This window comes from Myodes glareolus, chromosome 26 (assembly GCF_982192425.1).
Source record: "Myodes glareolus chromosome 26, mMyoGla1.1, whole genome shotgun sequence".
In the NCBI taxonomy this organism is placed as follows: Eukaryota; Metazoa; Chordata; class Mammalia; order Rodentia; family Cricetidae; genus Myodes; species Myodes glareolus.
The window spans coordinates 34,474,578-34,498,527 of NC_142051.1; the positions used below are offsets into that span (position 1 = coordinate 34,474,578).

General features: G+C 45.7%; 2 long non-coding RNA genes across 2 annotated transcripts; both read right to left on the minus strand.

Moving 5' to 3' along the window:
• Positions 1 to 3,121: 3,121 nt before the first annotated feature.
• On the minus strand, positions 3,122 to 5,183 carry LOC125390037 (uncharacterized). The gene is made up of 2 exons (XR_007228618.3): positions 4,419 to 5,183; positions 3,122 to 3,804 (listed from the first exon to the last, which is right to left on the minus strand). It is a non-coding gene; the product is annotated as an uncharacterized LOC125390037 (long non-coding RNA).
• Positions 5,184 to 6,513: 1,330 nt separating this feature from the next.
• On the minus strand, positions 6,514 to 7,833 carry LOC148117778 (uncharacterized). The gene is made up of 2 exons (XR_015736770.1): positions 7,489 to 7,833; positions 6,514 to 6,836 (listed from the first exon to the last, which is right to left on the minus strand). It is a non-coding gene; the product is annotated as an uncharacterized LOC148117778 (long non-coding RNA).
• Positions 7,834 to 23,950: the final 16,117 nt, after the last annotated feature.

Here is a 23,950-nt window from a genome sequence, read left to right on the forward strand (position 1 = left end):
GATAGGAAGTCTTGGCAGATTTGCTTACACGTAACTTTATAAATGAAAAACTAAGAAAAGGTCAAGATAGGATTTCTGCTTTGCAGGACTGTGTTATTTCAGCAAATTTTTCATTAGCATTTATACAAACCTGAATCACTTAATTGTCTATCAAAAATATTTCTTTGAGTCCTTTTCTTATTACTGTGTAATTGTTAACTGCCTGGGAACAATATGTTATCATGTTTCTGTTCGTGTTTGGTTTCCCTTGGTTTTTATAGTCCACCAAATGCAGCATTGCTATATGAATGTAGGGCTAAACTCATCCTAACGTTTTATTCAGTTTGTTCCGATGACTTTCACTATTTTTGGGTAAATTTGCGTTGATAATGCTGTGTATAGCGCTAATTTCTCCTTTCCCCTTTTCACAGCTGAGGACTAGGTCAGCTGGTGTCTCCATGTACTTTTCAAGTCGCTCCTCTGCTCAGAGAGGCGCTAGCCTGGTCACCGGCCACTACTCACACCTCTAACTCAACGCCTGGTCAGGCATCGCCGGTTCCGGGATGGTAGCTTTTCCACACTGTCCCGCGGAGGTGGGGAAGTATGCTATTCCTTGATTCTGTGCTGGAGATGCAGTGGGAACCAACCAGGGGTGACACCTACCTACTGGGGCTGTGAAGCTAATGAAGACATGTTGCTCACGTCCTGGGCAAGCACCTGGTATCTACCTCACAGGTGGCCACAACGACCTGCCCATCTTAGATGCAAAAGAGCTTTGTAAGATGCCAGCGTCACTCAGATTCACTCCCAATGATGCCTTTCCTGGCCCAAGCCCTGACCCTTCCCCCAGTCTCACTGTGAACTCTGGTTCCTCTGTTTCTCAGTACCATTTATCTCCTTTGGAACACCATTCCCATAGCCTACCTGTTTTATTTCCGTGTTGTTTCATGTCGGTTTCCCCTCCTCTGTCTGACGGCATGTGGGATGGGCTCTCAGTAGTCAGTCAGACCCACCCTTACACTGAATACTGTTACAGCCTTGGTTGCTACAGTGTGATCTTAGACTGCCAGCCTGCCTTCAGTGCTGTAGAGAGCTGCCCTGCCTAGTAATATACCCCTTTCAATGGTTGAATCTCAGTTCTGAAATGCCAGCCATTATATGTACGTATACACACAATTATTTATTTGTTTATGTATTTATTTTTGAAACAGGATCTCACTATGTAACTTTGACTACCCTGGAACATGCTATGCAAGCAAAACCGGTCTTGAACTGACAGAGATCCACCTGCCTCTGGCTCCCAAGTGTGCTACCACACCCATCCTAAGCTAGCGACTCTTTGGGCCAGCCTAAAGGTCCTTTGAGGTGGCTTCATAGTCTCACCTTGTCTTGTGCTCAGTCTTGCTTCCTTCCTGGAATCCAGCGTGTGCCACCATGCCCTTGGTAAAGGAAGATCTTTACCATGACCCTGCTTGCCAATTGAGTGTGTTCAAATGATTCAAGGGTAACTGAACCTTTGGGGATATTGGTTTAAGTCCTGTTCTACCTCCCTTAGTCAAACGCAGTGTAGATTCTGCACAGGACCTATCTGGGTTTCTATCCTGGAGTTTATTTCTTCTTTTTCACTCTGCTCCATTTTCACTTTCCTGGTCTCATCCCTGCCTCCCTCCCTCCCTTTCTCCTCCCTCCTTCTCCTCCAGGTTCCTTTCTCTGGCTCTGATACTGGCTCTCAGGCAGTTGAGGAAGGAGGAGAAAGACCGGGGAAAGAGGAGACATGGGTGGGGAGCAGCTCCTTGGGTTTAGGTGTTGGTAGCTCCAGCACCTTCCCTCTGAGGCCGCTGTGGACCTTTGTGCAAAGCTGTGCTGCACCAAGGAAACCAATATCCCAAGGTGCTGCCAATTGCGCGGCGGGCCTCAGAAGCAAGGTGGTTTCTCATCCTGAATAAGAAGAGCCCTTTAAAGCAACAAAGCTCCTGTATAAATAGAGGGGAAAGAGAGCTCTCGTTTCGAGGCCCCATGAAAAACGGCCTCTTTGTTGTTCATTTCTCATCCCCAGAACAGGCTCCTGTAGTGAGTCCAGCGTTTTTGGTCTTTTTCAAAAGGCTCCTTCTGTCCATCCCAGAGAAAGCACCAGGCTCAACTCTGGAGTTTGAGACTGCGCTCTGGCGCTCGGGAGGCTGCGTCGGAGCTGAAGTCTGTATTCACCAGGCAGGCATTTGCTAACCAAGCCGGGTCCAGATGACACTCTGTGTGTGAACACACCTTGAGTACCTCACGATGCTGAAAAGAGATTGTCGCTTGGTTCTCACTTAAACAGAGCTTCATAGTTAAAGTCGATATGAAAACTAAGAAAAAAATACTGCAAGACCAATATAAAGCTTTAGAAAATATTTTTCATTTCGGATGAATGTTTGGCCAGCATCCCGGTTAGCTATCCAACTAATAACCAAATGTTCTTGTCATGCCTAAAAATGCCAGGCTTCTGTGTAAATCTCATTTCTTCACTGATACATGGCAGGCCTGAGAAGACTCATGAATGGGCCTGGGGGTGGTGAGGTGGACATTATTGTGCTGGATTAACTGGTACTTTTCTTGTTATTCTGAAGTCTCCCTCATTTCTCCAAACACTTGATGCTCCGAGACCAATAGGGAAAGTCTCCCATTCTCCCATCTGAGCACAGAGGAAGCTGTACGTCCTCAGTACAGGACAGTTTTCTGTAGCAAATGGGCCTCCCCCCCCTTTTTTTTTTAAATAGAGGGCAGATGTGTGAGGGGCCAGAAGAGACTCCAAGGGGCTGCCCCTTTAATGATAATAGATTATAAAATCCTTATAATATTTAGGGTTTACAGAGGTCTTAGAATTGCTGTATAATCAAATGTGAGAACTCAAGAATGTGGCCACCTTCTCAGCAAGATGTATAAATCATAGTAAATTGTTTTGGAACAGAGACTGGATCTTCACAAGCTTTAGGCTCAGCTACAGCCATTTTCCTGCAGCATAAGCCTTATAATCTATGTGAAACAGTGAGCTGTGACAAGCACATGTGCATGCGCTTGCACATGCGTGAGCACATGTGTGCGCATGCCCACACCCACACCCACACAATGCCATCATCACAAAAACAAGGAGACAGATACAGTGTCTGGTGTGATGCTTTTACCATGAAGATATTAAGACCATGAAGCTCAGCACTTTGGGGTGTGTGTGTGTGTGTGTGTGTGTGTGTGTGTGCATGTGTGTGTCACATCCTGTATGTGGAGGCCAGAGGTTGACTATGGGTGTCTTCTTCAACTGTTCTCTACTTTATTTATTTGAGGCAAGGTCTCTCACTCGTCCTTAGGCTCACCGATTCGGGCTAGTCTAGCAAGTCAACTTGCAAAGTCTTCTCCTCCCAGGAGACTGGATTACAGGTGGGCTAAAAATGCCCATTTGTTTTTAGTATGGGTTCAAGGGATCTGAACTCAGTCTTCACACACACAGGGCAAGCACCCAAGCCACTGAGCCATCTCTCCATCCCTAGCTCTAATCTTCGTTTTTCTGACCCTCTGTACTTCCAGTTGATCCTAGGAGGGTGGGGATGTAGTAGAGTCATTGCATCTAGGACAACAGTAGAAGGCATTCGTGTTTGTTGACGGTACCTAGACCTTGAAGAAATCATAGCAGAGAACAGGGATTGCTTTCTGTGATTTACAGAGTGGTTCTTCTGAGGAGTTCTTCCATCCATTGCGGGACTTTAGTCACAAGACAATCCAGGCACTCTTGGAGGTCTTGAATTATTGGGTACTGTTGGGGGAGGCTGCTTGTTAGTTCCTGGTCGCTTAGCCCTGAAAATAATCACACAGAAACTCTACTAATTAAATCACTGCTTGGCCCATTAGCTCTAGCTTCTTATTGGCTAACTCTTACATCTTAATTTAACCCATCTATAGTAATCTGTGTATTGCCACATGACAGTGGCTTACCGGCAAAGATTTGGCATCTCTGACTCTGATGACTCCATGGCATCTCTCTGACTTTGCCTTCCTCCTCCCAGCATTCAGTCCTGTTTTCCCTGCCTACCTAAGTCCTGCCCTATCAAGAGGCCAAGACAGTTTCTTTATTCATTAACCAATAAAAGCAACACATAGACAGAAGGACCTCCCACACCAGGGTACTGTACACAGTACACAGTAAGGACTACAGGTTGCAGGAAATGTGATGATTTCCTTCAGAGAACATATAGAATGGATCAAAAGGGCTTTGGTACTGTAGAAGGAGTGGCAGGCCGCTTCCCGCCGCCTGGCTCCTGGCTAGCTTTATCCCTGAAATAATTACACGGAAACTGTATTCATTGAAACACTGCCTGGCCCATTATCTGTAGCATCTTATTGGCTAACTCTCTCATATTGATTTAACCCATTTTTAATAATCTATATCTCACCATGAGGTAGTGGCTTACTGGGAGATATTTTGCATGTCTGGCCTGGCAGCTAGCTGCATGGCGTCTGCCTCATTGCCTTCTTCCTCCCAGCATTCTGTTCTGTCTACTCCGCCTATCTAAGCTGTTGTCCTATCAAAAGCCAAGGCAGTTTCTTTATTAACCAATGAAAGTAGCACATAGACAGTTAACCCTCCTCCATCATGGTACGAGGAACTGTTGTACCCCAAACACAACCTTTGTCTATCAATCAATCAATTAATCAATATGCTTCTGAATAGAGGTCCAAGGTTCAGGTCACAGAAACTGTTCCTCCCTTCTGCCAGAGAGCCTAAAATGACATTCTGGGGTGACGCTCTTCCTTTGACGGGACTGTGTAACACGGAACACCTGACACCTTAGTAAATGTGAAATGCTCTTATTCTCCTGCTCAAAAACTGCCCACAGCTCTCTGGTGCCTCCTACATAGAAACCCAACTGTGATAGCTGTTTCAAGTGTCAACTTGGCATGACCTCAAATCCCTTGGGAGAACCACACCGAGGGGTGACTTAGATCAGTTTGACCTATGGGCATGCCTGTGGGGGAATCATCCAGATGGTCTTAACTGAGAAGACCCAGCCTGAAAGTGGGTTGGGATCCCAGTCTGCATAAGCAAAAGCTTGCTGATCGCCAAGTTGAAGGCATTCATTTCTCTCTGCTCTTGGAGATGTGGCGTGACAAGCTGCTGCCGGTCTCGCTGCTGTGACTTCTCTGAAGTGATTCCAACCTAGAACGGGAAACAGAAATAAGCCTGTTCGCCCCTAAGTTGATCTTCGTCGGGATATTTTTTAACCACAGCAACAGAAATGGAGGTAGGACACCAGCCTTCTCATCGGGCCGTGACGTGAGTCAGCCCCAGCGTTTTGGGCTGTGTCGACTTCACTCTTAATTCCAGAATAAATATATGAATTTGTCCTGAGCGGTCAGGCATAGTTTGACTGCAGAACGCTGGGCAAGAAGAGTTTATAAATACCATGAGGGTTGCTGAGAGTTAGGATACAAACTAGGGCCTGACAGCCACCTTGCCACCATAGGTGGTGACCAGAAAAGCCATGCCATGAAGGGTAAGCAGTCACCCTAAGTGACACCATACAGTCATGGCTGACCCCTGATTTCTATGAGAACTCATTTGTCACTAGGTGGATTAGCTAGGGTTTTCTAGAATAAGGCAGATAGAATGAATATGTGTTACAAAAGGGGATTTATTAGATTGGGCTATGTGATCAGTAGTCTACCTATGGCTGGCTGTACTCTGGAGAAGCTAAGAAGCCCAGAACTGCTCTGTTTATAGACTGGATGCCTCTGCAGTCCCAATCCAGTATTGAAGGCCGGAAAATTCCTGGAGAGGTGCTGGCCTTCATTCTGTGTCTGAGGAAGCTGGAGGTTCCAGGGACGGGCAGCTAGGTAGGAGTGAGGGTGGGCAGGCAAAAGCAGTCCTGCTTCTCCCTGGGATTTCTGTGTAATGCTCCCACTCAATGGGAGGGTTTCCCCCATCAGTTAAACCTGGAAACTCCTCTATCCGAGTAGCCTAAGGGCAAGTCTCTTAGTTGATTGTAGATCAAAGCAAGGCGACAGTTAACCTTAACCAATCCAGTGAAATTCCCAAGTTAAGTTTCTGCCGCCTTCAACTGCCCTCATGCTTGAGCCAGCCTCTTCCCTCCCATTGCAATCCCCTTCCCATTGGAGCATGCAGGACCGTCCTTGGATAAGTACAATGCTATACTTGGCCCCCTAACAGAAAGTAGAATTGGGGTGAGGGTCAAGGGGTGCATCTTGATGGCTAGGGAAAGTATGTTCTGGGGACCAGCTCTGAGGTCTCAGGGAGATGGGTAAGGACAAAGGTTAGTGTTTGTGTGAGGAAGGTCACACAAATTTTTCCTGCTTCCTTATTTGATCCTAGCAACATAATGTGTGTACGTGCGTGCGTGTGTGTGTTTGGGGGTATGTGCATGCAACTGGAAGCTGGAGTGTTTTGTTGTTGTTTTGTTTTCTAGATTAATAAAAACACCTTTTGCCTGGGTTGGTGAAAGTGCTGGAAGGCAGATTAGAAAAACAAAGCCAAAAGCCAAGACACCGTTGCATTCCTGACATTTTATGAGTCACCTATGGCTGATCAGCCACAGCCATAGTAAAGAAACATTCCGCTCACCCGGTGCTCCCGATGCATCTGAATGGGGGCAGGGCGGGCGCTGGGGAACCGGGCAGGCAGTAACATTTGGCGTGACTCGCTCACGCTTTGGGGACCGCCGTACTAGTTCAGTTCTTCATCCTGACACGCAGGAAACACGAAGTGAAACTGAGGGTCTGTCCCGGGTGGCAATTCCATCATGACCACGCATGAAGACGGGGATTTTATAGTTCCGCTGCAGCCTGGGGTCCTCGCTCCTCTGTGTGCCTGCCTGTAAAAGCTCAAACATCAAACTGCGGTGTTTGAAGTCGGGAAACCGGCAACTCTTGTTGGTGTAATTGGGACTTGGGGAGGGTAAGAGAGGGCTCAGAGGGCTTGGTGATGCTGAATCTCCAACGCTGTGCGGGTTCCACAGGAGTGTTTAGTTAGGAAGAAGTGGTTAAGTTGCTTATCCGTGAGGGTCTCTCTCTCTCTCTCTCTCTCTCTCTCTCTCTCTCTCTCTCTCTCTTTCAATAAAAACATCACAGTGTGAGTGTGTTAAATGCTGTTACTGTAGGCAATCATTTGTTACCACGGCGGACTTAGAAACAAAATGAAGTTGAGGGTGTATTTAAGAAAATAATATTCACAGTGAAAATATAAAATTTAAACATTCAGTAGTGTGTTCACAACTCTCCAGGATCTTTAGACACTGGTTAAAAAAGAAATGAAACCTAAAGTAGGGGCTGGCTCAGTAGTTCGGAGAATGTCCTGCTCTTTTAGAGGACCTGGGTTCAATGCCCAGCTGTTACATGGTGACTCACCACCATGTTGTAACTCCAGTTCCAAGCATCTCACTAGGCATACACATGGTGCACACACAAGCATGCAAGAAGAAAAGAAAAAGACAGACACAGACAGACAGACACACACCCCTGAAGTACCTGAAGTCTTGTGCCAGCCCAGGGTGGTGATTTGAATATTAATGCACCCCATAGGTCTATGGATTTGAACACTTGGTCCTCAGCTGGTGATTTAATTTGGGAAGGTTGTGGAACCTCTAGGAGGTGGAGCCTTGCTGAAGGGAGAGCTTCATGGGGGTGGGGGTGGAGATTGGGGTTTTATAGTGTAGTCCTACTTCCCGTTCTGGGGTTTTGCTTCTTGAGTGCAGATGAAATGTGATTGGCCAGCCTCATGTCCCTGTCACCAGGCCTTCCCCGCCCCACTAAGTTGTCTCCCCTATGGAACTATAAACTGTAGTTAGCCCTTCCTCTGAGCTCCAAGTTGCCTTTCCTCAGGATATTCTATCTCTAGTGCACAGAGCTTGCTGCTTCCCATTCCCCACTGCACGGCCACCTGCCTTGTCTAAACGCCAGGAATCCTGGTTCGAACTGTAGCAACATCCTCCACGGTCGCACCTTGTATAATCCATCGTCCACTCAGTAAGAAATACAGATTTAAAACACGGAGGCTGGGAGTGGTGGCGCACACCTTTGATCCCAACACTAGGGAGGCAGAGGCAGGAAGGTCTCTAAGTTCAAGGCCAGCCTAGTCCACAGAGTTGTTTTCGGACAGCCAGGGCTACACACAGAGAAACCTTATCTTCAGAAACCAAAACCAAAACCAAAACCAACCAAACACAAAAGCTGGTTCCAATTACTCCCCAGCCTGAATGTCTTCAACTTTTTCCTAGCCCTCCAAGCCAAAGTCCAAGACCTGTTCCACAGCCTCCTGGAACCAACCATGAAACCCACGGTTGATCCCTGCTGCTTCTCTGGCCAGTTCCCAGCATGCTTTCTCAGTCTCACCAATTTCCAGCCCCTGTGCCCCACCCCCAGCCTTTTCCTGCTTCCCGTGCATCCATCCACACCTTCAGGATTCCACCAGTGCATATGAACAACAGGTCTCCCAGATCTTGGCACCGATAGCTGCCTCCTGTCCTTTTAGTATGCGACTCAAATGTCGCCTCCTTAATAGCCTTTCCCAAGCTGTTATTTGTTCTAGAACCTTATTTTATTTTTCACTGTACCCAAGACGTGTGTGTGTGTGTGTGTGTGTGTGTGTGTGTGTGTGTGTTTGAGAGAGAGAGGGAGAGAGAACCCCAGGAAACATGAGCCTTGGCTACCTTGTACAAGATGTGTATCAATCAGAGCACCAACAAGCAACAGATAACATTCTCAAAATACCTTAAGTGAAAGGAAATTAACAAAAGAAACTGTCTGCAGGGGCACAGGCGGGGTTAAGGGAACCAGTGAGGCCTGGCGAAGATCAAAGTAGCCTTGCCGCCTAGGCCTGAAAGGATCAAGAGAAGGCGGCCTTAGTAGTCTGCTTTTTGTTTCTATAATAAAATACCCGACACCGGATAACATCAGAAAGTTCAAGGCACCTGTTGATAGCCTTTTTGCTGGGAGAGTCCTGAGCTAGTGCTGCCTCTTGGATCATAAGGGAAGGTCCCACATGTGAGCGCACTTGGGGAGACTAAGTTTTCTTAATACCCCACAACAGGGATTAAATGGCAACAAATGAACATGTGTGTGTATGTGTATGTGACTCAAATCATATTAAGCCATACCAAGACCATGTCTAGAGATGGGAAATACTGGCATTGAGGAAGAGGGGCTGTGGCAGGGAGTGAGCGAGACAAGGCTACTTTACACACCTTTTGCTCTTCACTCGCCTTTCTGTCAGCGTTTCCTGGCCAAACCCTACTCCAAGCCAGAGGTTAAGGATGCAGAGGGAGTATGGCTCTTGCATGCCAAGCTCCTCCAGCTTCCTGGGGCACAAATAAGGCAGGGAAGAACAGCGATCGGAGCTGGAGCTGGATGGAAGCAAACCAGCAGAACCAGCCAGTCCCTGCGTGGGCGTAGGCCGACTGAGGAAGCCAAGGAAACCCAAGAGACAACAGGTACCTCAAGAAGCGTGGCTCAAGCGTCTGTAGCGTGCAGGCAGGCAGCCTCTCCAAGTCTTCAGTCAGGCGTGGTGGCTCACAACTATCATCTCAGCATTCAGGCTGCTAAGGCAGGAGGATCGCCATGAGTTTGAGACCAGCCTGGTTTTAGATCCGCCTAGGCTACCAGTGTGAGGCCCTATCTCAAAAACAAAAAGGGAAAAGTAGCCATCTTTATTTCTTCCAGGAAATCTGCGAGAGACAGCATCGCCCCTGTGTGTGGGCAAAGACCCTGAGACCTCAGAGGCTAAGGAACCTCAGTCGAGAGGAATCACGGCACCGAGATTACAAATGAGGCCCGCTTTCTTTTTTTTCCCACTGCATCAAGTTAAATATGTTTATGTACTGCCAATACTGACAAGGTCAGCAAGGACCCCGCATCGGTCATTGCCGGAAATGCCCCTCAATCCCAAGGTGCCTCTGCTTCGGCCTCTGTGGCTCTTAGCCTGCCCTAGGTCCACAGAGGAAGATGGCTTCCCCCAGCTGGAGACTCTAGTGACAGGCGAAGGCCATTCATGCTCCAAGTACCATCTATTGTTTTCCTTCATGTAGGCAGTCTGAACTTATTTTTATTATCTATAATTGTGTGTCTTTGTGTAGCTATGTGCCCAGAGTCGATGCCCAGAGATCAGAGGAGGTACTGGATTCTCCAACCCGAGGACTGGGAACCTATCTTGAGTCCCCTGCTAGGGCAGCACATGGTTTTAACCACTGAGAAATCTCTCAAACCCTTAATTTTTATTTTTTAAATAAAAATTTCATATAAACATATATTGTATGTTGAGCATATTCCTCCAAACCATGCCCTCCCCCCACATTCTCTCCTGCCTCCTGTCTTCCCTAAGACGGTTTCACCTCTGCTTTCAGATCTGATACATACATGATTTTATGTATCTATATTAAATCCAGGAACCACAAATGAAAGTGGGTTTTTGTTTGTTTGTTTGTTTTGTTTTTGGTTTGATTTTTTTTTGCTTGTTTTCTGAGGCTGGCTTAATTAATTTAGTATAATTGTCTCTAGTTGCATCCTCCCCACAAACAACATAACTTCACTTTTCATTGTGTACATAGATCACATTCTTTATTCATGCCTCCAACTTGGACACCAAGGTTGGTCCGTAGTCAGCCATTGTAGAGTAGAACAGAGCCAAGATCACCAACGTGCAAGCATCTCTGTGATGGTTTGATTTGAGTCCTTCAGGGAAACACCTAGAAGTGGGTCATACGCTAAATCTATTGTTAGTTTTTGGAGAACTCTCCGTACTGGTTTCCTTAGCGACCGGACCAGTTTACATTCCTACCGGTGGTATTGAAGGGCTCCCTTTTGCCCACGCCCTGGCCAACATTTATTGTTTGTTTCCTTGATGTCATCCAGGCTGGAGTGAGATGGGGTGCAATGCACTTTAATTCGAAGCTATCTGTTTCTTCATGGCATAATTATTTGGGAGCATCCCAGCTCCTTAAATCTCCGGAGAGGGTGGGATTCCTTTGTCCCTTGACATTACATCTGCAGCACTTGTTACATCTGCAGCACTTGGCAGGTGCCAATCAATACTGCCAGCTCTTCGGCGTCCTTTGGTGTTTAAGGAGAATTTATATGTGACACAAACTTGTACTCCTGTTTGCATCTGATATTGGATCGTGAGTAGTTTTATCACCCAAGCTGTATAAACAGTGCTTTCAAAATTATTAACATCTGTCAGTTGTACATAGTAATGAGTACATGTCTATAATGTGCTTGGATCATTTTTTTAATCACCCCATCATCCTCCCTTATTCCCCTTTCTCCCTAATTCTAGACTCCTTATTCTTCCCAAACAGCATTCCTTTTACCTTTATGACTTTTAAAAAAAGAATCTGGATTCCACATGTGAGGGGAAGTGTGTGATGTTTGTGGTTCTGAGGCTGAGCTACTTCACCCAATGTGATGACCTCCCATTTCATCCATGGTCCTGCGAATGACATGCTCTCTTTTCTTCATGGCTGAATAATTCTCCATCGTGCACCCACAGTGCACTCTCTGCATCTCTTTATCTATGGATGGGAGCCCAAGCAGTTTGCTTAACCTGGCTGCTGGGAATATTGCCATAGTACACAGCTCGGTGCTCTAATAGGAACCGTCGGGGTCTAAGTTACTTCTGGTCATTTTTGTTGCTGGAAACTTAGATACATTGTATCCCCATTCCACTCAATACCAGTGCGGTCAGGAGCTACCTTCTGGAGCTGGATTTCTTCCAGTGGCATTACTTCTACAAGAGTGTCTGTCTTTAGGGAATACCTAGAAAGGATGATTAGGCTCAACAGCTGTAATTACATCAAATAGACTCAGCTTTGAGAATCTAATTTGTTTTGCAATCTAATCCATCTTGTTGCGGAAGAGTCAAAAGATCAGCGTTACCTGGTATACACAGGTGGAAGAATACCTTTGTAAAACCCACTCATGCTTCTATCCTCTGGCCCCCCATTCACCTGCTGGGGGGTATGGCTTCTTCCTAGGAGGCTGTGGTCTTCTCCGAAGATATACCATTTCACCATCTGTAGTGTAGCCTTGCCTGTTGGGGAGCTAAGCCCAGAGGTCTTTATGACTGCTTGAAGTCCCACCCAAGACCACATCAATTTCATTATTTTGTTGGGCACTGCAGAAGTTTTTGAGGTGTCAAATTGAAATGTCAACTTTCATTGCATTTAAAATAACAAACTGCCCCCGTCAGCTTCAGAAAATCCCCTGAAAGATGCCTTAAAGCCTAGGGAGGGATGTGAGAAGGGAATTATAGATGGAAGTTTCTGTCCTACCCAGTCCCATAGCCATTCAGTCCCAAATAAACACAAAGGCTTATATTAATTACAGACTGTTTGGTCTATTAGCTTAGGCGTATCATCTAGTTCTTACAACCTAAATTAACCCATAATCCTTGTCTATGTATAACCACGTGGCTTGGTAACTTTTCTCAGTGAATCCTTCTCATCTTGCTTCCTCTGCGTCTGGTTGGTGACTGCCTCTCGGCCTTTCCTCTTCCCAGAATTCTTTTAGTCTGCTTGTCCCACCTATACTTTCTTCCTGACTACTGGCCAATCATTGTTTTATTAAACCAATAGAAGTGTTAAATCTTTACAGTGTACAAGAGCATTATCCCACAGTAGGGAGCCAACCGTATTGGTTGAGCATCAGTGTAAATCTGGTTGGAAACTGTACCATCTGTTTTGCAAGCACAATACACTGGCTGAGGATGGTGAAGTCTGATGCTGACTGCCCTGCCGCTGCTTCATTGACATCACTTCCTACTGCTTGAGCAGAGCAAAATTCTCAGTTTCTCTTCCTTACTTTCACAATCTGCCAAATAAGGTAAAAATGCCATCTCCTTTCCAGTCCAAAGAAGCCTCAATCTATTTGTACAGGAGGACACAATAAAAGGAGATTAATTCCTGGAACATGTTAAAGAGTGTGAATATTCAATATGCCGCTTGCCTTAGGGTCACTGTCGCTATGATAAAGCACCACGGTCAAAAGCTATTTGGAGAGGAAAGGGTTTATTTGGCTTACACATCTACATCATAGTCCACCTCAGGACATGGCTGGAACCTGGAGGAAGGCGCTCACATAGAGGCCATGAAGGGGAGCTGCTTACTGGCTTGTTCTCCATGACCTGCTCAGTCTGCTTTCTTATAGAACCCAGGACCACCAACGCAGGGATGGCACCACCCACAATAGGCTGGGCCCACCCCCATCAGTCATTAATCAAGAAAACACCTTACTGCTATGGAGCAATCCTTTTCTACACTGTGGACATGTATTAGTCTCATTTGTCAATAAAAAGTTGACAGGGCAGTACCCGGGCAGGAAATTAGGTGGGACAGCCAAACTGAGAATGGTGGGAAGTAGGAGGACGGAGTGGAGGGGGACACCAGCCAGCCGCCCAGGAAGCAAGACATGCTTAAGGACAGGGAAAGCCACGAGCCACGTCGCAATGCACAGGTTAATAGAAACGGTTAATTTAAGTTGTAAGAACTAGTTAGTAATAAGCCTGAGCATTCGGCTGAGTGTTTATAATTCATAGTTAGCCTCTGAGTTGGTTATTTGGGACCGAAAGTATCTGTTTACACCTCACGGAGTTGCCTACTGGCCAAGAGAAAATTCAAAATAGAAATGCTATAAAAGCATTTTCTCAATCGAGAGTCCCTTTCCCCAGAGGACTGCAACTTGGGTCAAGCTGACATAAAACACCAACACAGCGCTCATCTTATTCCAAGTGTTCTTTATTCTTTCCTTATGACCTCTCTACAGGGCAGATCAGGCATTGGAAAATGGTTAGTCAGTGGCTATGTTTCTCACCTCGGCCTGTAGTTCTTCCTTCAGTTAGAGCCCACACTTGGAATCCTGAAGTTTTATATAAAAGACCCAGATTTTCTTGGAAAAAAAAAATCTCATGTGGTAGCAACCAGCCTAAGGCAAATGCCACCGGCTTCTTGAAATGGGAGTCTTCCTTGCTGGCGTGCCACAGGATGGTAAAGATGGGTTTGCCTAGCATGTGCAGGGCCCTGAGTTCCATCTCAAACATTGCAAGTGAGCAAACACATGGGAATTATGTCAATGTGAGTAGTAGATACTGGAACAATCGCTTCGGGCCATGACTTCCGTCTTGGTTAAGATACCCAAGGTGGGACAGGATTAAAACAGTGGGGCTTATGTGTGTTTGAGAACTGTTGGTTCCTCATCGCTGCTGTTCCCCAACTGTCTGCTCGGATCACTTCAGGGTCAGCTCATAAGGTCTCCTCATAGCTACCCCTTCATCCACTGGTTAGGAACTAACAGCCAAAGGCTCACATAGCATATATTCACACACACACACAGGCACACACTCACACACATACAATGTACACACACACACACAAACACAAAGTGAAGGAAAGCATACCTTCTCAACGATGTATACTGTCTGTTTTCTGCAGCCATGTATTTCCTTAAGAAAGAAAGCCTTCATGCAAAACAAGCAACAACAAAAAGTTTGCCCGGCAAGGTAGCCCGAGTAGTTCGTGGGTGGGGCTGAGGCAGGAACTTTGTGGACCAGATGGTGAGACTGTTTGGAAACAAATAAAGAAGCCTGGCACAGTGGTTTAGTCTCAGCACTCAGTAGGCAGAGGCAGGTGGATCTCTAGGAGTTTCAGGAAGTGAGACCCTGACTACAAGCAGATCTGCAGAAGCCCACCTAAAGAGCACACACACACACACACACACACACACACACACACACACACACACTAGTCTCATCTGTCAGCGCCCTCCTTGCAAGAGAGATTCTTGTCTCATGTTCTCTGTTGCTCGGAGAGGAGACACAAGGTCTGTCCATGGGCAAGAAGGGGCAAGTCAGGTGGCTAAACCTCCAACTGCCAGGCGCTTCTCAGCCAGTAGGAACACACTCAGCTCCTGCTACGAAGCTAACCGGGGACACACAGTTTCTAAGAAAGAAATTGTCTCTATTTTTAAACTAGACAAAAAGCCGTAGAAAACACATAACTTGTTCAATCCAACAAATAATTGCTTAAGAAGAATGCTTGCCACATAGTAATCCTTCAGCAAATGTCAGCTCCCAATTCTCTGTCTTACGGGCAATTTGAGGAACGATTATTTTCCAAAATCACGTTGAGTTCCTTAGAAAGGTTTGAAGTGCTGCGGGGACTTCACTGTTTCGAGTTTGAAATTCATTCGAGCCTAGCGGTGACGGCGCACGCCTTTAATTCCAGCCCTCTGGAGACAGGCAGGCAGATCTCTTGAGTTTGAGGTCTACACCTGAGGTCTCACAGCCTGGAGTGAGCTCCAGGACAACCATGGCTTCCTAGAAGAACCCTGTCTTGAAGAAACAAAAACCAAACAAAGGAAGGAAGAAAGGAAGGAAGGAAGGAAGGAAGGAAGAAAAGAAGGAAGGAAGGAAGGAAGGAAGGGAGGGTATTCATTGGATTCTTTCATTCTGTGTGTGGACATGGATGTTGTGTACCACAGGGAACATGTGGAGATCAGCTTTCAGGAACCATTCTCTCCTTCCGCCACGTGGATCCCAGGGATAGAACTCAGGTTATCAGGCTCGTGTGGCAAATGCTTTCATCTGCTGAGTCATTAGGCCTGCTGCCCTGGTAGGTTCTGTGGCGGCCGCAGGAACTCATGGGGGATGCCCTTTAAGATGCTCTACTGAGACAGAGCATGACCCTCTAGGACCTCACCGTGGTCAGAACGTGTTTCCCTAAATTCACATGCTGGAACTTAATCGCAGGAGTGAGCGTACTGAGAGGTGGGGCCACCAGCAGGTGCTGAGCCAGCCGTGAGGGTGTCCAGTCCTCAGGAAAAGGGTTGGTGACCTTATAGAAGGTTGAAGGGAACTGATGCTTGTTTCTTTTTGCACCTCTGGCCCTTACAGCCCGTGAGGGCCCAAACTCTAGCTGGGAAACCAAGACCAGGTCTTCATTTTGACTTCCCAGCCCCCAGAACTTTGAATCATGACTTTTGATGATAGATTATTCAGGCTCGAATGTTATTCAGCAGCTGAAGGGGTTTGGACCTTCCTCCCAGGACTCTTCCCAACCTTCTGCCCAGAGTGGACAGGCAAGGAGTCAAGAGCCACAGTGAAGATTAAGGTGTCTTCCACTGATTAGGCAAAGCTGTCGGCAATTCGAATAAGACCCTAGAACAAGACCAGAGAAGGAGTTTGCTAGCAGCTAAGCCTTGGTCTGGCTGTTGAATGTTCTGGCCAGCACGTTTAACTGTTCCTTCTCAGCTCAGCTTTCTGGGTTGCCTTTCCAAAAAAGCAGGTTGGAGCCCCGCCCTTCACTATCCCCTGAGGTAATTTTTTAAAACTCCCAGCTGCAAGTGAAGGCCCTGTTTCCCCCCCACCTCCGAGATCCTTAGACCTCTTCACCATTGGCTCATTCTAGCGCTGGTAATTTCCCAGGCTGAATCATCCTGACTATCTGGCCATCTCCTAGGGGAGGCGAACAGTTTCAAACATTCTCAGTGACTCATGCATTCTCACTAGTTCTATTTATTTTTTTGTTGATGTTACACACACAGAAACTCATAGAGTACCAACATTTTCCGTGGACATGCCTTTGCTTGAACTTCAGCTTCCTCTCAACCAGCTGAAAGAGAGGTTTAATTATTTCATCTTTAACCAGCTCCTAGACCTCGACCCTCCAAACAGGGAGACTGTCGGGGTGGGAAGGGAACGGTATACTGGTTTTTATGGAAGGAAAACTGCCAGTCGCTTGAAATGCGGGGCCACTTGCTTTGCTTGCTTTCCTGACTCTGGCATGGGAACCTTGCGTCTGAAAACCCTGCAATAATGAGACTAACAGAGGCAACAGAACAACCCGTCTATGACTTAAAGCAGTTCCAAAAACAGTGTCCCAGGGACCAGGACAACAAGACCCCATGATAATGTCAGCCTGAGGTGGGAGTCAGGTGCGCCTCTGAGAAGAGCTAGTGCCTGGCTTTTAGCTTCTGCCAAAGACTTGGCTCTTGTGAGTCGGAGATCCTTGCCTGGGTCTTCTTAAGGCATATTTAAAATCTACAAACCTTTTTGTGCTTACTCTGTGGCCCATTCGTATCTGTGGCTGCCATTTGTGTTACCAGGAACTGACTTGCGAGGTTCTTAAAGTGATATCTCGGTCTCTGCTGTAGGTTGGTGTGAGTGCCTCAGGCTGCCAACTTCGCAGCACGCCAGACCCTCCATCCTCAGCCTGGCACCCTTCCTTACCCAGCCTTATCTTGCTGGCCTTTTCTCCAGTCCGCTGCACCCTCCTAACAGACTCTACAGTCCAGGCATACCTCATAAGCACACAGTTGTCGACCAAGCCAGGACGCTCTCACGTCAGAGATTCTGAACACTGTGTTCTGTCCCAGCAAATTCTTCCTAGCCCGTCTCCCCGGAGAACTCCTACTTATCCTTCATGGCCCAACTCAAGCATTTTTTTCCTCCCTGTATCTCTCCAAACAGCCCCGGAACGTCTGATCCGCCCTGTACCTAATGTACAACCCTGTTGCACAACCCTCTTGACCTCAATCTCGGTTAAAGGCTCTATTGGTAAGAAATTATTTTGCACTGTTTATATGCTTTTCATGCTATGGCATGTTGCGATAATAGAAAACACAGAATGCCTATGGAGAAAAACCTCCCAGACTATAGTAACAGACTCGAGTGGGCAGCTCTTTTCTGAGCTGGCACGCATGTTGGCGCGTACCCACACACTCAGATGAAACGGGGCTGTCTGTCACATGCCCGAGACAGGTTTGAATAACATAACAAATAGTTTGATATTTTCTGTATTTTAAAGCATCAGCTATTTATTATAACTTATGTGCCATACAACCACCCATTTAAATTATAGAATAAATTCGAGGAGTTTTGCTATACAGTTGCTTATGCACACAATTATTTTGTGAACGTTTATCCCTCCTACCCTTGGACAATTTCTATTTCCCATGTACTCTAGCCCTAGCCAACCCCAGGCAACCACTTACTTATTTTCTGCCTGTCTAGACTTGCCTGCTCTGCTCATGTCATGCAGATGGAATTATCCAACATTTAGCTGTTTGTGCTCCTCCTGCTTTAACCTTGTGAGAACAGGTGTACAAGTGGGTGGCCCTGTATCTGCCTAATAATTCCTTCTGTATGTTGTTGGTTTAGTATTGTTTATACTTGTTGAGGATTTTGTGACGATATATTAGTTTTTTTTTTCTTGCTATCTCTGTCTTGTTTGGTTCTCAGCAGCATGATAGACTCTCTGAAGGAGTTGGGAGGCAGTCTCTTGTCTCTTATACCTTTTGTGAGTTTCTGAGGAAGTAATAATAATGATTATTATTTTAAAAATCTATAAAGTTTACCAGTAAGACTATTAGCTGTTTTTTAAAATCTGTAGATAATTTTAAAATTGCTAATTGCCTTGGGATGAAGACTTTTATTATTATTCAAATATTGTGAGGTCAGCAACTTAAGAAATAAGTCTGAGGACAGGACAGTTTGTAACTTATGGCTCCCAAGACGACCAAGCCGTGGGGAAACATCAAAGGCCACATGGGGAAATATCAGGGCGGTCAGGGAGTAAAGGGGTCAAGGGGAAAACTCGGGCAAGAGACTTTGCTGCAGCTTCTCAGGGAAGAATGGCTGATGAAGGGTGAGCAGGGTTAGGGTTGCCTGGTAGGAGTGACTTCAGAGTATGGTCTTTGAGGCTCATGAATTGTTTATCAATTGTTTGGTACCTGGCGCTGCTGTGGTTACGACAGAAGATAGCTCAGGACTGGGGATGTATAGCTTAGCGGTAGAGTGCTTGCTTAGCATTTCAAAGACCCTGGCTTTGGTTGAAGGCAGTAAAGGATGTGGGTTTATTAGTTGGCACATGTCAAATCCTGCTAGCTGTAAGAACTGGTAGCCCGGGATTGCCTCTCCCCATGTCCATGAGACTTCAGGTTTCAGATCATCAGAAATGGTAATTCTCTTTAATGCTTCTTATAAGATAAATATGCAACTTCTGCACTGAGTCTTGTTTCATTTAATAGCTTCTAATATTTCTTGTCAACTTAAAAAAATGACTTTAAGTTGGGTGTGGTGAGGCATGCCTTTAGTCTCAGGATGCCAGAGGCAGCAGTAGGTGGATCTCAGTGAATTTGGAACCATCCTGGTCTACATAGAGAGTTCCAAGACAGCTGCATAGGGAGACCCTGTCTTAAAAAGCAAAACAAAATAAACAAAAACCCCAATTAATATCTACATGAGATTATTCTTTCTTATTACAAATGATGCAATCACTAACTTTACATATACGTCATCTAGGAAGTATTTGTTTTTGTTTTTTGTTTTTCGAGACAGGGTTTCTCTGTTTAACAGCTCCGACTGTCCTGGAACTCGCTCTGTAGACCAGGCTGGCCTCGAACTCACAGAGATCCGCCTGCCTCTGCTTCCTGAGTGCTGGGATTAAAGACGTGAGCCACCACCGCTCGACTTCTTTTTCTTATTTATTTAGGTATTTCTCAGACTCATGTCAAACTTCTAGAAGCAGGTGAGTCACCCACCTAAGCCCCCTACTGGGCCTACGGGTGTGTGTTATACTGTTCAGCCGACATTCTTCTCCCCTGCCTGTTTTTTTAATGCCGTGTGTGTCCATGATGTGTGTAGGTACATGCGCGACAAAGCACACATGCCCTTGAGGTTGTCTCCTGCCACCACGTGGGTTCCGGGTATCAGGTTCAGGTTCACAGGCTCAGCAGTATGCTCCTTTGTCCCCCGAGCTATCTTATCAGCCCCCTTTCCTTCTGACGCACAAGTAGTTTTAAAACATACCTAGGTCTGAAATAATTCCTACAATCCCACAATTCCATTCCAAAGTGGCTCGCCCTGCACATTCCACCTTCTTCTCAAGTTCATCACAGCGGATGCATTGGTTCTCTGTGCTTTGGTCTTTCCATGTATTTGCCTGTGAGGTCACACACACACACACACACACACACACACACACACACACACACACGGTGGTGGTGGTGGGGGGGGGTTGAGGGAACAGGACGACATGGTTTTGGCCTTACATCAGGGAGGTCATTCTTACTTTCTAGGCTACGCATTCTTCCAAGTCACAATTTAAGCTCATTCATTTCTAAGCTGCCCCACTGATTTCCAGGGCCAGTGAACAGGTGGTTCATGGGTCCGTACGATGTGTCAGCCCCCAGTGTTCAGAGACATCGTCTCATAGAATATCGCCACCACCATAAGGATGAATAAATTCACCACCCCATTTTGAAGAATGTGTAATTCCCACCCTCAAGAATACCAGCTTAGAAGAGGAGTTACTCAGTTAAAAGACTCTTGACATAAAATTGCTTTCTAAGAAGTGGGATCAATCTCTTTTCCAGGGAGAAGTGTGTAAGAATGTTTACTAATATGCAGATAGGACATTTCGAGTTTAATTTGCATTTTTATATTATTTTGAGAGTGAGTGCTTTTTCTTCTGCTCCTTTAGAGAACCATGACTAATACCACATTTATTAGACAATTGTATTTTCTTGCCGGATTACAAAATTTTTTTGCTTTTGCTAGTTTTTCAATAAGATCTATTTTTGTGTTGTATTTATTTGCATGAATGATATATTGTTTCTATTTTCCTTTTAGAGTTTCAGTTGAAAATATTATTTCGCATTTGTTTTGTGCATTTAATTAAAAATACTTTATCACTATTTTATGCATATGAGTGATTTTCCCACATGTGTGCTTGTGTACTACATATGTGCCCGGTGCCTGCAGGGACCACAAAGGTGTCAGATGTCCCAGGACTAGAGTTGCAGACAGTTGTGAGCTGTCATGTGAGTTCTGGGAATCAGGCCTGGGTTCTTTGGCGGAGCAGCCAGGGTTCTTAGATGTTGAGCCATCTCTCCAGCCTCTGTGCATTTAGTTTCCATGAATCATTATTATTGTCATTGTTATTATTATTATTATTATTATTATTATTTTGAGACAGGATTTCTCTGTGTGGCCCTGGCTGTCCTGGAACTAGCTCCGTACACCTGGCTAGCTTTGAACTCACAGAGTCCACCAGCCTTTTCTGAGTGCTGTCTCCTGACTGCTTCAATTAAAGGTGTGCACCACCAATGCCTGGCTAATTTTCATGGATTTTTGATAGACATATTTTTTAAAAATTCATTTTAATAAAGGCAAAACATTCAGAGTTCCCCCATTGCTATTTCTTTTCTTATGCTTTTACTACAAAATTCTTCCCTGAATCAATCCAGAGTAATAATCATCTGTTTACCTAGTTATTGGTCACTCTCTTCCACCCTCCGTTCTCCCTCCCCTTCGTTCTCCTACTGTTTTATGAAATGAGGTCCTCCCTCCACATCCCAGGCTGGTCTCTAACTCGTAACTCCCCTGCCTCTGCTTCCCGAGTGTGAGAAGGTGGAGATTCGGCATACGCTTGCATATCAGCCCTGCTTCCTTTTAACATGAAGCAATCCAAACCAAATGACAAGAGTTATGGGGAGCAGAGGAAGATCTGACTTTATTATCTTTCCTCAAAGCACACTCACAGATCTCACCGAACAAGTTTCCCTGTGTCTGGTGCCACGGTCTGTCTCCACTCACCATCCACGTGGGGCCCTGCCATTCATGAACAATTTTGACTTTTCTCAGAGATCCCATTCCCGTTTTGTTTACAGTATGGACAGTAATATCAATTTGCTTGATAGAGTTCTTAAATAATGTCTAGATCCTTACAGAATAAGCGTAAAATGGACATTTAATGGTAAAATCATATAGATCATTTACAAAACATTGATTGATTGATTGATTGATTGATTTGTGTGCAGGTGTGTGGAAATGCAGGTTCTTTACTTTCACTATGAGGGTCCTGGGTACCAGAATTAGGTTGCCAGGTTTGATGACAAATGCCTTTGCCCACTGAGCCATCTCCTGCCACCACAGGTAATTTTTACCCTTATTTCTTATTGATCAGTCTTAGCAGGTTCTATAGTTTGGGCCTTAAGTATCCTCCAAAGGTTCACATATGTAAGGCTTGAACCCCAGACTGTGGCTCTATAGAGGAGAGGTGGAACCTTCAAGAAACATAGGAGGAGGTTAGGTCCTTATGGTGCCCTGTGCTGCCACAGGCCCGAAACTACGAAGACAGAACAACCTCAAACTGAAATGTCCGAAAGCCTGAGCCCACATCAGCTTTCCTCCTCAGAAGTTGGATTTTTCTCAAGGATTTCGTCACCGTGATGGAGAGCTAATCCGTGAAGGTTGTGTCTGTTTTGCTTACCATTTCAAACAACCCTTCTTTGGTTCGTTAGTCTTCTCTTTCTGATGATAGCTCTGCCATTATTTTCTAGTGCTGGATTCGGTGGAACACGGTTACTGTATTTATTAAGCTCGGTACCTTTTTCTAATATACAGCTCCCTGTTTTTTGTGCTTTGGGGCATTAAATTTCATTTTATCTGGAAAGTATTCCTAAGCCGTTTGCCTTCCTGCGATAACATCCATCTCTACTCCTCTTTTGATTCTAGTTTTGATCTTAGTTTCACAAACCTGACTCTTACGTTCCCTACAGTACTCTTAATAGAAGAGAGACAATTTAGTTAGCTATAAGCTTCAATCTAACGCAATCTATCAAGTCCCCCCTCAAGTTGAAAGAAGATTCCTTTAATTCTCCTGCAAGTCTGAATTCTCTGATGATTTTAGACATTTTCACGACCTCTGTCACGTTTGCTTGTTTGTCTCCCTTCCAGGGCTGCTGTTTGTGCTTCCTTTCAGACGTGCACACCCTCTAGGTCTCTAAACACCCGAAACACTTTCAGCATTTTAGTCCTTCTGGATATGACGCAGCCGTGGCCCTCAAGCTCCATCTCCCAGCTCAGCAGGGAGATCGAGTTGTTCTCCTGCTGTGCTCTTTGGGATACTATTCTCGGTTACTGAGTTTTTCAGCGATATTTTTGTAACCAGTTTTGTTTTCTGTGTCTTCCTACTTTGTTAGGTCTTTTCCCCCGCAAAATTGTTCCCTGTTTTTCATTTTTATCGAGCATGTTATTGGCCAACGTCAACAATCCTGTTTCCTTTTTTTGCTGTCTTTCTTTTAGCGATTTTCTTCAATTCACATCTCCTCAAACCTACAGCAACAGCCTGCGCAGTAGACATAGTGTAGTGGTGGATTAGGTCCTGGGAAAGAATGGGGCCCCTTTTCACCTTTTCACAGGCTGTTAATGAGGATGAGGCAGATGAGGCTGTTATCGCTACCTGGCAGAGGAATTCTCTCTCTCTCTCTCTCTCTCTCTCTCTCTCTCTCTCTCTTTTCCAAGACAGGTTTCTCTGTGTAGCCCTGGCTGTCCTGGAACTCACACCTCAAACCCAGATGGTCTCAAACTCAGAGGTCCACCTGCCTCTGCTATCTAAATGCTGGGATTAAAGGTGCCACCACTCCCCAGCAAGGGGATTTATTCTTTTGTCCTCCATATCCTGTTTGGTCAGCTCAACTCCTAAGTAGCGTAACACAGAAATGACTTTGTAAGATCACGTGAAAGCACAAGGAAGAACAGGTCCAGGAGTTTGGCATCAGCAGCACAAGTGGCGAAAGAGGCACCGATAGGAGGAATTCCGAGAAAAGCATTCGCCTCACCTCGGTTTTAGGGTCATTCATTGTGCCCACAGCCGGTTGGTTAGTGAAAGCAGTGGTTAAGTGTATACTTAATTCATTTTTTTCCTCTTGTGCACATGCCTGCGTGCATGTGTGCGTACGAACGCAGGCGTCTGTGTGGCGTCCATGTGTGTATGCATGTTCACATGTATGTGTGTATGTGTGTGTGTGCGTGGGTGTGTACCTTTGTGCGTGTATACGGAGGCCCAAAGTGGATGTTGGGTGCCTCCTTTGATCACTCTCCACTGTCTCCATTATAACTATTGAGGCCGAAGTCACCAATTCTAGTTATTCTAACAAGCCA